The following is a 15,205-nucleotide window of genomic DNA, read 5'->3' on the forward strand; positions in this document are numbered from 1 at the left end:
ACTTGCTCTGACGGGTCATACGTCCAGTGCCAACCAATTACTACGGCCTGGGAAATGGGTGAACTGATTGGCTGCGGATTAGGTCCCAAGCTCTCTCCTGCTCACCTCCAAACCAGGGCTGAAAGTGAAGGAGGGGTGGTTTTTTTGTTTTGTTTTGTTTTCAAGAAAGCCTGGGTACTGTAATCAGAATTGGTGTAAATAAATGAATGGATATTTGAGAACCTTAAGCAACAAATGTAATTATCAATAATTATTACAAGTGTTGTCATATAGACTGTCCCTGACTTAGGATGGTTTCATCTATGATTTTTTTTAACTATACAATGGTGCAAAAATGATACGCATTCAGTAGAAACCAACTTTGAATTTTGAATTTTAACCTTTTCCCAGGCTAGCCATATGTGCGTACTATCTCTTTATGATTGACAATGGTAGCAAGCCACAGCTGCCCATCACTATGCCATTGTGAGGATTAACAACCAACACTCGATAGTACGGTACAGCTTGTCTAAAATATTTGGAAGGATAGGTGTATTCAATGCCTCTTCTACCAATGTAACTCTGCATCACATATGACCACAAAAAAATGGAAAGTTATATCCATGTATATATGATATGTCAAAATATGTTCTACTGTCACGTATAACTAAAAAGAACAAATAAAATTTTTATTCAATCATTAAATAAATAAATGCATCTTCTATATAATGTTCTCAATTTACAATGAGTTTATTGGAATGCAACCCCATTGGAAGTCAAGGAGCACTGGTATAATACAGGAGAATGAACTTCAGGGAGAACTTCTAGCATGCTGCTTGAGGAGAGGATTTGGCCCAGGTCAGGAAAAAGCAGAAGACTGTTTTCCCTATAATATGGTCCTGTGACATCTGCAAACCCTAAACCCAATGAAAAAACTGACTCCAGTGTATTTCAAACAAAGACTACAGGATTCTAAAAAAATGGAGAAATGGTGATCAGGCTGGAGGTGTGGGTAAGATTATGGAGCTGTGGGATTGGGGATCAAATTTTGAATAAAAAGGAAAGTGGAGCTCCACCTCTTTCCCCACGGGGCCTGCCAGATGTCACCGCTTTCTTCCTATCAAGATGAAATTTCTCGGCCTGACCAAGAGGATAAGCGCATGGTTGGTCCCATGAGGCCATGACAAGGGAGGGAAAGGAGGACTCCTCGACGCCCCGCCTCATATGAACACAAACTTGAACCCGGGATCTATTTAGTGAGGTGGGGGCGGAGCGACAATGATCGCGGTTGAGTCAACTGCAGCTGCGCACAGTTCCATTTCCGTCTCCGCCCCTGAGACCCTGTAGCACAACCTGTCATGGCGACCGAGCTATTAGGTTTGTGCGCTCGCCGCCTTTTGGCGGCAGCAGCGATATGAGGGCTCCCCGCTGCCGGCGTTCGCTGGGAATCCAGCTCCTCAAGGGCTGTGGTCGCTCCGTCTGCTGTGGCGGGAAAGCGGCCGCCGGAACCGACCATGCGCTGGCAGGAGGACCCAGAACCTGAGGACGAGAACCTCTATGAGAAGAACCCAGACTCTCATGGTTACGACAAGGACCCTGTTGTGGACCTCTGGAACATGCAGGTTATCTTCTTCTTTGGTGTCTCAATTGTCCAGGTCTTAGGCACCACCTTTGTGGCTTATCTGCCTGACTACAGGATGCGGGAGTGGGCCCGCCGGGAAGCTGAGAGGCTTGTGAAATACCGAGAGGCCAATGGCCTCCCCTCATGGAATCCAACTGCTTTGACCCCAGCAAAATCCAGCTGCCTGATGATGACTGACCAGTTGCTGAGTGGGGCTCAAGATGCACCACCTTCCCTACCTGCTACCTGCCATTCTACCCACTCCTCAGAGGGCGTAATTAAAGGGACTGAAAAATCAAAAAAAAAAAAAAAAGGAAAGTGGATAAATGGGTAGAGTCCTAAATGTTTGTGCCCCTACCCCAAACTCATATATTGAAGTCCTCAGCCCCAATGTAATAGTATTAAGAGGTGGGAACTTTGGAAGGTGATTAGGTCATAAAATGGTACCTCCAGAAAAAGGATTATCACCCTTATAAAAGAGACCCAAGGGAGACCCTCAAACCCTTCACCAGGTGAGAACATAGCAAAAAGGTGAGCCAAAAAGTAGGCCCTCACCAGAAACTGAATCTGCTTTGAACTTGGAGGTTTTTAAACTTCAGAATCAGGAGAATTAAATTTCCATCATTTCTAAGTCTACAGCATTTGGTTAAAGCAGCCTGAAAGGACCAAGACAAAGAGGGATGCATTTCAAGGGGGCACAGAAACCTAGTGCTGGCAATGACTTATGTGCGAGAGATGGAAGACCTTCACTCACTCATTCCTTGCTTCACTTGATCAAGGAATAGTGATTGAACACCTGTGTGTCCCACCCAGCAGACGTCCTGGGGCTATGACAATGGACAAGATACTGTCCCTCCCTCAAGGAATTTGTCCCCCAGTGGTGTCCACAGCAAGGAGACTGAAAAATTGCAGGAGTGAGCACTGCTCAGGAACAGGGCACCCATAAGTGGTGGGGGTCAGGGGGAGCGTGGGGATTTATGCTGAGATCTAAAGCAAAGGGACAAAGGGGGCAGTTCTGGCTGAGGAACAAGTGTGTGCAACAACCCACGGGGTATGGACATGCAGGCCAAGTTGGTGAAAGATCCTGAAGCCAGACAGGAAAGGTGAGGTTTGATGAGACAGGCCCCACATAGATCAGACTTCTGCAAATGGTGCAGAAGCAAAACCATTACAGCAAGGAAGGAGGGACAACTTCAGGACACTCTTGACAACTGAAAGGCGGGAATTCTGACCTGAGGATATGGCATCAAATGGAATGAAACTTGAGGTAGAAAATCAACAGCCCAGCAATGCCCACAAGACCCGCTGGGAGTGAAAAAGAAATAGAATGGTCATCAAGAGAAGACCCTAGGACCTGTGTATGCCAAATGCAGCAGGACTATGGGGATCTAGGGACACTTGCAGATGCTGATAGGACTGTGGGCTGCCGTAGCAATTCTAGGGAGCAATTTGGCACAGTTGATGAAATTAAGTATAGGTAGGATTTAGACCCCAGCAACTCCACTCCTGGGTGTAAATCTAAGATACAGTTTCCTAACCCATAATAATGCTGATTTGTAGGAAAATTGGGAGGCATCCAAGTCCATCACTAGGAGAATAAATAAGTCAATGTAGTAAACAGGCCATTTAACTTGGTGATTTATCCAGCCTCCCCAACCCCAGGTCAGCACTCCTAATTCTCCTTTTCTGGATGATTTTTCCCACTTATCACCTTCTAACATATTGATCATCTTCTTATTTTTATACTTATAGACTATTGCTTTTCATCTCGTTAGGATACACACTCCATGAGAGCAATGGTCCTTGTCACTTTCGTTCACTAATGCATTTGCAAATACCTGGCACAAAACAGGTAACTCCACAAACATTTTGTTGAACAAATTGATATTCAAGACAAAAATATATATTTCTCAAGAACATGTACATGCCAAAAGATCCCCTTTAAAGACATAAGAATAGTTGTCTATGGAGTGAGGAAAAGAAGTGGGCCATAGGAAAGGAAACAAATAACCCCTAAGAAAAAGGAAGGATGCAGGGAAAAGTCAGAATACAAAGAAGAGACGATATCGGGAGGGAGATGAGGCAGAGGAACTGTGCTGTACAAAACACTCTGGGCTTCAGCACATCAGTGGCTTCCTGTTCCTTTCTCTCCCAGCTCCCAGTGGCTGCCCTGGGCCTGCAATCAGCCGTGCTTGTCTTTTCTGAGCCATCAGGTCTTGAAAACATAATCTGCCAATGATGCTATGAGTCCTTGTCCTGAGAGAGCAAAAGTCCAAAAGATTCCAGGAGGATTGTTCTCCCTGAACCCATCTTAGGAAGAGTGTTGCCAGTGGAGCCTGCCCTGAGGATCACTCAGGGCCCATAGAAGGTCGGCCAATTTGTGGATTTGGAATTCCCAACTAGATCACATGTATTCACAGGTTTAAAACAAAACAATGACAGTATTCATGACAGAAGGTACCTTACAAGTCACCATCTTCCCTAATAGTGATATGAGAAATACCTGAGGAGCTTTGGAAAACAGATTTTCAATATTGATTCCCATGGAGGTTTGGATTTGAAAGATCTTGGGGGATCCAGGAATTTTTTTTTAACTCCCCAGGTAATCACAGACCCAACCTGGTCCAGAGCCACCACAGTGCCCCACCCCCAGTCCCAAACTGGGCATTCAGAATATCAGTCCATTCCTAATAGCCAACCTGGCTCTCCCCAGGGAGGCAGGGATTTCCTGGAGGAGGAATACAGAAGCCCAGGCAGTGGGAACTCTGGGTGCAGGCAGCAGATTATGGACCAAACTACCCTCTCAGCTCTGCTCTATAGTATCTGAGCCCTGGGTCACCAGGAGACCTCACATGTACACACAGGCTGTAACCTGCCCTGAGCCCAGTTCCAGCATTTCCCAAGCAGCTCCCTCAGTCCGATGGGAACAAAGGCAATTGTTCTCCCAAGAATGCACATGTCTGTCCATTCTCTCTCTCTCCTTCCTGTCTCTGTTCCCACCTTTAATCCCTGTAAAGAAAGGTGTTCTAAATATGACTGCCCTTGGTACTTTCTCCTCTCCAAATTGAAAGTCACTGGCTTTTGTCCGTTTTTATGCATAAATCCTTCCTCCCACATGAGCACCCTTGAGTAGCTGGAGGTACATTTCTCCACACTGGGGGCTGTGGTACAGGTAGAGGGATTTAAATATATATATATATATATATCCCTATTTGGAGATGCCAAGCTTCCTGTGAGAATCATCCTATTATTGAAAGGATGGCTTGTGTCTGTCCCTGCCCCCACCTGATGAAGCAGTAAATTGTAACAAGAGAATCTGGCTAAACAAGTTTCCGCTTCAATGTTATCTTGTAGACAAAGAACTCTTTGAATATGGTTTCTGTGTTTGGCTTCTAGTGATGGAGTGGAAAGTGATGTTTTCACTCTTGCTGGAGTCCTCTCCCTTCAGCAGGGTCCAACAAGGGCTATTCAACAGAGAAGGCAGCTTTGGGTCCCATGGGGGCAGGGGAGAGCTGTGGCCAGGCCATTTCCTGCTCATTAACCCATGGATATTGATAATATTTCTCTCTAGGAAGCTGCTGCAGATAAGGCATCTGTCCCTTTCTGGTCACCATGTCAATAGGCAGAGGCCCCCTTTCTAGCAGAGGCCATAATCCAAACATGCTTAAGGCCGGTGATTGATAGAAAGCTCCCATTTTAAAAGGATTCCAAATCTAAACAGAATGTGTCTGGCTACTGACAAAATTAAATTACCCTCTGCTGGAGGAACTTCCCCTTCTAGTGAAAACAAAGTTATAGTTACAGATAAAATAGAAACTTGGACATAAATTCTTAGAGACTTCTAAAAGCAAGCAAGTATGATTGTTAAATTTATGAGCTTAATTTTATTTTATGTTTGTCCCACTTTGATATACTTCATCAGTGAATACATTAAAAAAAAATAGTTTGGGTAGTATTTGAAGGGTCAAAAGTCCAAAAGATCCAGTCAAAAGCACCCAGAAGCCTAGGTTTTATTTAATTCTCTTCTCTGTGCTGCTCTGGGAAATATCTCCTTTTCTCCCTCGAAATATGATAACCAGGCTGCCCAGGGCAAAAGGGCAAAAGACTGTGATGGTCTTTTTCCCTGGGAAAGATTACCTCTATCACTCTGCCTTCATGGATGGGTCTCACCAGTCTCCTCACCTTTCCTTGCAAATAGAAATGAAGGCAACATGGCAAAAGAGGAAGTAGCCTGTGAGGATTTCCGTTTTCACATCAGCCAACAACAGAACCCTTTTGGTCCATCATTTTATGTATTCGGCAGGTCTTTGTTGATTTTCTGCTTCAAATTGACAGGATCTTAGGCTCTGAGTAGAATACAGGAGTCTGCGAGGGAACTAATGCTGGTGCAACCCACTCCTGCTCTGACACTCTCACCTACTGTCCCTCAGACAGATGGCAAGTGAGAAGGAAAATGGCCTCTGGATTTCAAATGCTTGGAGACCGGCTGGGGAGGTCCAATTGCAGAGATGAAAACTTCAGAGAATGGGAGAAGCCCTAGCTTAATCCAGGGCTAACCCAAGAGAACCATATCAAAAACGCTACCGCCCGGAGACAGATCAGTGAAACCTGGGCCTCCAGGTGCTCCCCACCAGGGAGTCTAGAATTTCCGATTCTGAGGGTTTGATTTAATAAGTGTTCAGCTGTAAGGATATCTTCCTAGGAGACTCAAACCTCAACAATAACACCCTTCTCTAGCCTTTGAAGCCAGTTTCGAAATCTCTTCCATGACAGAGAAACTTTATCTCCCACATCCTCTGCATCCCTCTTGGCTATATCATGGACATGGGGCCAGCAAAGCCAGCTGGACCCTGCCATGGCCCTGTTCTGAAGAGAGTTATGTCATCGACATGGCTTTGTGCATGGGGGAAATTTGCTTTTATTTTGCTTTTGATGGATGTGCTAAGATGTTACATTAGGGAAGATGCCCCGCCCACCCCGCTTTGTGGGCCCCCACCAAGCCCCATGCATTCTCAGGAGAGCAGCTGAGCCAATGTGGACATGTGCTTTCCCGCACTTGGCAGGGCTGCAGGAGGGTTGCAGGCCATGACTCTTCCATCACGCTGTCATCGCATTGCAGAGAACACCCTGAGCAGCCCAGCTGCAGTGCTGCTGGCAGCAGAGTGCTGACCATGGTGGGGAAAGGCACCCAGCCAACCCCTCCTGTCCATCACAGCCTCCCTGTGATGTCCATGAGACTGGCTGACCCATCACTGCTCTCAAGCAGGTCCTCCATCTTTCCAGGACTTCAGTGTACCCTGAATTACCATCATTACCACTTGCTGTGAACACTGTTACCAAAGCCACTCATCCTTTGATGTGCTCCAGGACAGTCTACCTAGGCCCCCTTTCAACCAGATTGTCATTCCTTAAAGCCTTCCTATAAAACCTTGTGGGTCCCTGGCTGCTGGTGTAGCAGTGGTTTAACATTCAATTCACTAAATTTATTGAGCATCTATTATCTTCATTCATTTCCCATTCACTGATTTCCTATGTACTAAACACTGGGGAAAAAAAAAATTAGGCTGACCTTCAGCACTCAGGGAAGGAGTATCCAAGACAGTGCTAGTCATAAAATTCTCCAATCTTCTTGAAAAATTCCCATATGCCTTCTTCTCCTTTATGAGGCTTTCCTAAAGAAGTAATCATAATTGTTGACCAAGTATTCATAAAGGAGACTGCAAAAATGTTGGCACTGTCAGATACCTGTTCAAATTGTGGCTTTACTACTTGTTCTGAAATATTAAGCTGTTTGACATCTCAGCTCCATTCCTTATTTATAAAATGCTGGTGAAGATTGAGTCAGGAGGATATAGACAACCTAAACAGACCAATATCAATTGAGGAAATAGAAGAAACCATCAAAAGACTACCAACTAAGAAAAGCCCAGGACCGGATGGGTATACAGCAGAGTTTTACAAAACCTTTAAAGAGGAACTAATACCAATACTTTTCAAGCTACTTCAGGAAATAGAAAAAGAGGGAGAACTTCCAAATTCATTCTACGAGGCCAACATCACCCTGATACCTAAACCAGACAAAGACACTTCAAAGAAAGAAAACTACAGACCAATATCTCTAATGAACCTAGATGCAAAAATCCTCAATAAAATTCTGGCGAATCGGATACAAAAACATATCAAAAAAATTGTGCACCATGATCAAGTAGGATTCATCCCTGGGATGCAAGGCTGGTTCAATATACGGAAATCAATAAATGTTATTCACCACATCAATAGACTTAAAAATAAGAACCATATGATCATCTCAATAGATGCGGAAAAAGCATTCGACAAAGTACAGCATCCCTTTATGTTCAAAACTCTAGAAAAACTAGGGATAACAGGAACATACCTCAATATTGTAAAAGCAATCTATGCTAAGCCTCAGGCTAGCATCATTCTGAATGGAGAAAAATTGAAGGCATTCCCTCTAAAATCTGGAATAAGACAGGGATGCCCTCTCTCACCACTTCTGTTCAACATAGTTCTCGAAACACTGGCCAGAGCAATTAGACAGACGAAAGAAATTAAAGGCATCAAAATAGGAAAAGAAGAACTTAAATTATCACTATTTGCAGATGACATGATTCTATACCTAGCAGACCCAAAAGGGTCTACAAAGAAACTATTAGAGCTAATAAATGAATTCAGCAAAGTGGCAGGATATAAAATCAACACGCATAAATCAAAGGCATTCCTGTATATCAGCGACAAATCCTCTGAAATGGAAATGAGGACAACCACTCCATTCACAATATCTTCAAAAAAAATAAAATACTTGGGAATCAACCTAACAAAAGAGGTGAAAGACTTATACAATGAAAACTACAGAACCCTAAAGAGAGAAATAGAAGAAGATCTTAGAAGATGGAAAAATATACCCTGTTCATGGATAGGCAGAACTAACATCATCAAAATGGCGATATTACCAAAAGTTCTCTATAGGTTTAATGCAATGCCAATCAAAATCCCAACGGCATTTCTTGTAGAAATAGAGAAAGCAATCATGAAATTCATATGGAAAAATAAAAGACCCAGAATAGCAAAAACAATGCTAAGCAGGAAGTGTGAATCAGGCAATATATCGATACCAGACTTCAAACTATACTACAGAGCAATAGTAACAAAAACAGCATGGTACTGGTACCAAAACTGGCGGGTGGACCAATGGTACAGAATAGAGGACACAGAAACCAATCCAAAAAACTACAACTACCTTATATTTGATAAAGGGGCTAAAAGCATGCAATGGAGGAAGGATAGCATCTTCAACAAATGGTGCTGGGAAAACTGGAAATCCATATGCAACAAAATGAAACTGAATCCCTTTCTCTCGCCATGCACAAAAGTTAATTCAAAATGGATCAAGGAGCTTGATATCAAATCAGAGACACGCCGTCTGATAGAAGAAAAAGTTGGCTACGATCTACATACTGTGGGGTCGGGCTCCAAATTCCTCAATAGGACACCCATAGCACAGAAGTTAATAACTAGAATCAACAAATGGGACTTACTCAAACTAAAGAGTTTTTTCTCAGCAAAAGAAACAATAAGAGAGGTAAATAGAGAGCCTACATCCTGGGAACAAATCTTTACTCCTCACACTTCAGATAGAGCCCTAATATCCAGAGTATACAAAGAACTCAAAAAATTAGACAATAAGAGAACAAACAACCCAATCAACAAATGGGCCAAGGACCTGAACAGACACTTCTCAGAGGAGGACATACAATCAATCAACAAGTACATGAAAAAATGCTCACCATCTCTAGCTGTCAGAGAAATGCAAATCAAAACCACCCTAAGATACCATCTCACTCCAGTTAGATTGGCAGCCATTATCAAGTCAAACAACAACAAGTGCTTGCGAGGATGTGGGGAAAAGGGTACACTTGTACATTGCTGGTGGGACTGCAAATTGGTGCAGCCAATTTGGAAAGCAGTATGGAGATTCCTTGGAAAGCTGGGAATGGAGCCACCATTTGACCCAGCTATTCCCCTTCTCGGTCTATTCCCTAAAGACCTAAAAAGAGCATGCTACAGGGACACTGCTACATCGATGTTCATAGCAGCACAATTCACAATAGCAAGACTGTGGAACCAACCTAGATGCCCTTCAATAGATGAATGGATAAAAAAAAAATGTGGCATTTATACACAATGGAGTATTACTCTGCATTAAAAAATGACAAAATCATAGAATTTACAGGGAAATGGATGGCATTAGAGCAGATTATGCTAAGTGAAGCTAGACAATCCCTAAAAAACAAATGCCAAATGTCTTCTTTGATATAAGGAGAGTAACTAAGAACAGAGTAGGGTCGAAGAGCATGAGAAGAAGATTAACATTAAACAGGGATGAGAGGTGGGAGGGAAAGGGAGAGAGAAGGGAAATTGCATGGAAATGGAAGGAGACCCTCAGAGTTATACAAAAGTACATACAAGAGGAAGTGAGGGGAAAGGGGAAAATAATACAAGGGGGACAAATGAATATCAGTAGAGGGGGCAGAGAGAGAAGAGGGGAGGGGAGGGGAGGGGAGGGGGGATAGTAGAGGATAGGAAAGGCAGCAGAACACAACAGACACTAGTATGGCAATATGTAAATCAATGGATGTGTAACTGATGTGATTCTGCAGTCTGTATATGGGGTAAAAATGGGAGCTCATAACCCACTTGAATCAAAGTGTGAAATATGATATATCAAGAACTATGTAATGTTTTGAACAGCCAACAATAAAAAATTTTAAAAAAAAAAGAATACAACAGACACTAGTATGGCAATATGTAAATCAATGGATGTGTAACTGATGTGATAAAAAAATAAAATAAAATAAAATGCTGGTGATAAACCTTCAGTTAAGGAGTGTTGTGAAGATTAAAAAATCAACGTGTGAAATTGCCAATTGGGGTGCCTGAGGTGGCAATAGAGTCTCATAAGTGGTAGCACCACTGTTGTGGGTTTGTAGTACCATGGCAATGGTTGGTCTTATTAACATCCTTGTGCTTTGTGAGAGAGGAGAGCCTTTCAGTGACAAGGGAGATGAACAAGACTTTGAAGGAAGCATCTGTCCTAGGAAGAAGCCTATCTAAGTATCATGTGTGGAGATTTCACATGGTACCAATTTGAATTTTTCATGGGGTGGGGGGGCATTTTTCGGTTGCAAAAGCAAAGATTCTATCTTTCTAAAGGCAAATCCAACTGAGTTGGGTTTTTGGTTCGTTTGTATGTTTTTTGGTTTTGGTACTGGGGATTGAACCCAAGGGCACTTTTCCACTAAGTTGCATCTCATGCCCCTTTAAAAAAATTTTAATTTATTTTGAGTCTCACTAAGTTGCTGAGCTGACCTCCAACATGTGATCCTCCTGTAGAGCTGCTGGGATTACAGCAATGAACCCCCACGCCTGGCTGCTACTTTTTTTTTTTTTTTTTTTTTGGCTTATATGTGATCTTTAATTGATTTCTCCACCTCCAACTCTGGGGATCAGTCTTCTTAAAATAAAAAAATAATAATAATAAAAATAAAGTGTTCTCTGCCAAATTTGTCAGAAGTTCAAGGTGCTGGGTTTCAGTCTTGCTCTTAATTACCATAGGGAATAAGCACCACAAATGCTTTTTTTTTCTTGTTTTTTCTTTTAAAGGGTTGGCAGTTAATGATAGAAAATTGTCATAATCTCTAAAAATTCTTTATATGTGAACAAGCATTGTTTGTTTGTTTTAGCTTTGGGAAGTTGGTAGCTACAAGACAAAATTACAACTTGTTGTCTCCTTTTTCATCACCTTACACAAGCAGAAAATAAATAATATCCTAAACCCACTCAGGGCTCATTCCATTCAGATCAGATCAACAGTTCATAGCTGAGCTTATAGTGGTCAAAAATATAGAAAAAACTTATATGTCAGTTTATCTTTTATTGTGCAGAAAGTTTTATTTTTGTTTGTTTGTATAACAATTTTAAAGACAGAGTTTATGTTGCTCAGACTGACCTCAAACCCCTAGATTAAAGCAATCCTCCTGCCTAAGTCTCCTGAGTAGGTAGGACTATAGGCTCACACCACTAACCCTAGCAATAAATTTTAATTTTTAAAGATAACTCATTTTAAAATCCAGGAAGGCTGGGTGCAGTAGTGCACACCTGTGATCCTAGTGACTCAGGAGGCTGAGGCAGGAGGATTGCAAGTTCAAGGCCAGTCTCAGCAATTTAGCAAGGCCCTCAGTAACTTAGTGAGAACCTGTCTCAAAATAAAAAGACTGCAAGGTAGCTCAATGGTAAAGCACCCTTGGGTTCAATCTCCAGTATTCAAAAAAAAGAAAGAAAAGAAAAGAAACACACACACACACACACACACACAGGCCCAGAAGGATAAACTAGACAATGCCCTCTATGCATAAACAAAGATTTCCTTCAGGCAACACAATAACCACAAACTGGTTTTCCTGACATCCATTTTCAGATTTTCATACTGGACCCAATTTACAATTTTTTTTCTTTTTAATTCTGTGTGTCTATATATCTGTCTATGCTGAAGATTGAACTCAGGACCTTGCATATGCTAGGCAAGTGCTCTGCCACTGAGCTACACCTCCAACTCCCCCAACTCATAATTTGAATACAGTTGTCCTATTTTTATTTTTAGTACATCTATTTCCCATTGTTTAAATCCAAAGGAGAAACTTCATCTAGGATTATTTATTTTTATTCCTTAATTTTAATTCATATGCCTCTGGAGAATGTATCTTTTGTATGATTCTGTTTCCAAAAACATAAGGAAAACGGAAGACAAAATGTTATTGGTTAAGGTCATTTAAAAGGCTGCGTGGTGGGGTCTCTCCTGAATTTTACTTTCTTTCTTTCTTTTTTTTTTTCTAAGTCATATTTCAAGTCTTTGATCTTGACAGCCCTGAAATATTACCTTACCATTACATCATAGCCATGAAATGACTTTTGTTGGCTAGTGACGACTTTTTAAAAAGTTTCCACTAAATATACAAATATTGCAGTGAAAGGATGTCAGAGTATTCCAAATGATTAGTGATGGTATTAAAATTGCCAGCATTGCTATATATTATACCTCTAAAAAATTTAGAATATTTATGACCAGACTTTCATCTAAGTAGTCAGTTTTTGTCCTTTTTTTTTTTCTTTTTAAAATGATTGGTAATTTCTTTTAGTCCCTTCAACGTGTTTTGCTATTACTTGAAAAAAATTAAACCATTTTTTTTCTAGCTTATAGTCACACAAGAGTCAATAGAGCAAGCGAACTAAATAACTTCACCTTGAACATTTATTAAATCAATAAATATTTGCTGTTGCATCATAACGTGCCATATGATACAAATTCAGCCATGTACATTTGGCCTTTCCCTCTTGCATAAAAAAGAAAACACTTTTAAGAATAGCCATGTTGGGTTGGTGATATAGCTCAGTTGGTAGAGTGCTTGCATGCCCAAGGCCCTGGGTTCAAGCCCCAGCACAACCCAAAAATAAAAAAAAGCATGTCAATCACCCACCCACTCAAAATACTGCAGCCTTAGAGTCAGCAGAAAGAGAGACAAGAGCTAGCACTGTAGCACACACATGTAGTCCCAGCTACTTTGGAAGCTGAGGCAGGAGGATCACTTGAACCCAGGAGTTTGAGACCCACCTGGGCAACACAGCAAGACCCCATCTCGAAAAAAGAAAAAAAAATGAGGGACATAAACCTGCCATTGACTCAGCTGATTTGGTTTCATTTTCCTTGTATATCTAAAAGATAGGGCTGAATGTGAAGCTGGAATTTGAATTTTGAAAGATAAGTATTCAGGATATATTCAGGTCTCTAAATAAGAGTCAGCTGATTTATCTGGTTCTCAACCATAAACAAACAAAACAAATTCATAATCTGATTCTTTGTTGGAGAAAAACATAGCTATGTTGGATTTAGTGAAGGGTGTCCTCAGACTGTCTAAAGTAGGCCATGGAAAGTATTTTTCAAGAATAATCTTGATTCCCACTCCTGGTAGATGTTTAATACATTAAATCCAGTTAGGTGCATCTGCTGGATACAGGCTCTGTGCTGAACTTACAGGGTTGTTTTAGAGGTAAGAGAACAAGATTCTACATACATGTGCATACAAACTTGAAAATGAGCCATGTTTTTGTAAAGTATATCAATCTTGATATGTCACTTTCTAGCCTAACAGTTTGGCTAATCTTTAGTAATTAGGAACAATAAGCATGTTGAATGACATGTTTAAATGATAAGATGAAGATTTGCTTTTAGAACTAATTATTGGTAGAGTTGGAGATTTTGTTGGTGGTCAAGGTAGTGGTAGCAGTTTTTAAGGACAAGTTAGTAGTTTAAAAACAACATTGTAAATGTTTGTTCATTTATTTGCTGATCCCTGGGCTACATTAGGCAATAGAAGGCTTTTATCTGTAACATGTAGAGTATGTATATATTGTATAGTCATGAGCCATAACATCAAACATTAGCTACTACAAACATGCTAGATTCAGGGAATTGCCTCCCTATCCCCATACAGTCTTCGTTTCATTAAAATGCACCATGCCAAGCATTTCCCCCTAATTGTTTCAACAAAGGATATTTTCAAGAAAATCAAATCTACTTTTTCTAATTCAGTTAGTTTACCTCCTTAAGATGTTATCTTGCCAGAGCCAGCTACATTCTCTCCCCAACCCCCCACTGCCCCCCCAAAAAAATCTTTTTAAACTCTCCTTTAGGTTTCACTGTTTTGCAAACAGGTGGTCCATCAAACAGCTGTGTTTCCATCCCAGCCCTCAACGCAGATTTGATGCAAGCACGGAATGAGCCTTAGTTAAGCAATCAGACTCCCCAAGAGGTCGGAAAACATACCACCCCTGATCACAAGGAAAGAACTGTGAAGCAAGCATTGAAATTTCTCACAATTCAAACTTAATCTTTCTCTCTTTTCTTAAAGGATCAAATGGAAATTGCAAAGGTTACGTGCAATCCCTCTTTCAAGCTGACCTTTTCAGTTCAAGAGAAACAAGGGGGACAAGATGGGAACGTGACTTTTGGACAGAAGGCCATCCTGCCTGGGGACTGTGTTCCTGTAGGGATTACATCAACAGATCTTGGAAGCTTTATTTCAGAACTAGAAAGAATGGCAGGAAATGCAAAGAGTGTCCTCATTAAAGATGATTTACTAGAGAAGTTAAAAAACCCTCCTTCTCTCTTTGGTATCACCCAAGTTACTCATGCCAGTTTGTGAAGCTGCACATCATTATTTTAATTGTCTGCAGCCCCTGGGTAAGTTTTAATCATCTCACTGCCCCAGCTGCAAGCAGGGCTCTGGACACTGAAGAGTTTCAAGGGATATTTGGTGTCCACCAACTTAGGTGCAACCAAAAGAATTAAAGGATCCTAGTCATTTATAAGCTTTGGAGCAAGTTTTTGGGTGCTTTTCCCCTTTTTCTCACAACATAGGAGCTGACTGTCCTCTGATGTAACAAAGATAAATTGGAATCAGGCTCTGGCAAAGCATTTTATTTGATCAACAAAACACTGCACAAAGAATAGTCCTCCAGTGCCCTGCTTTC

General features: G+C 41.4%; 1 pseudogene; it reads left to right on the plus strand.

Moving 5' to 3' along the window:
- Positions 1-1,063: 1,063 nt before the first annotated feature.
- Positions 1,064-1,926, plus strand: LOC124105766 (NADH dehydrogenase [ubiquinone] 1 beta subcomplex subunit 11, mitochondrial-like; annotated as a pseudogene).
- Positions 1,927-15,205: the final 13,279 nt, after the last annotated feature.

Source organism: Marmota monax, unplaced genomic scaffold, assembly GCF_021218885.2.
Source record: "Marmota monax isolate L192 unplaced genomic scaffold, Marmota_monax_Labrador192_F-V1.1 WCK01_AAM20220418_F8-fsc00095, whole genome shotgun sequence".
Lineage (NCBI taxonomy): Eukaryota > Metazoa > Chordata > Mammalia > Rodentia > Sciuridae > Marmota > Marmota monax.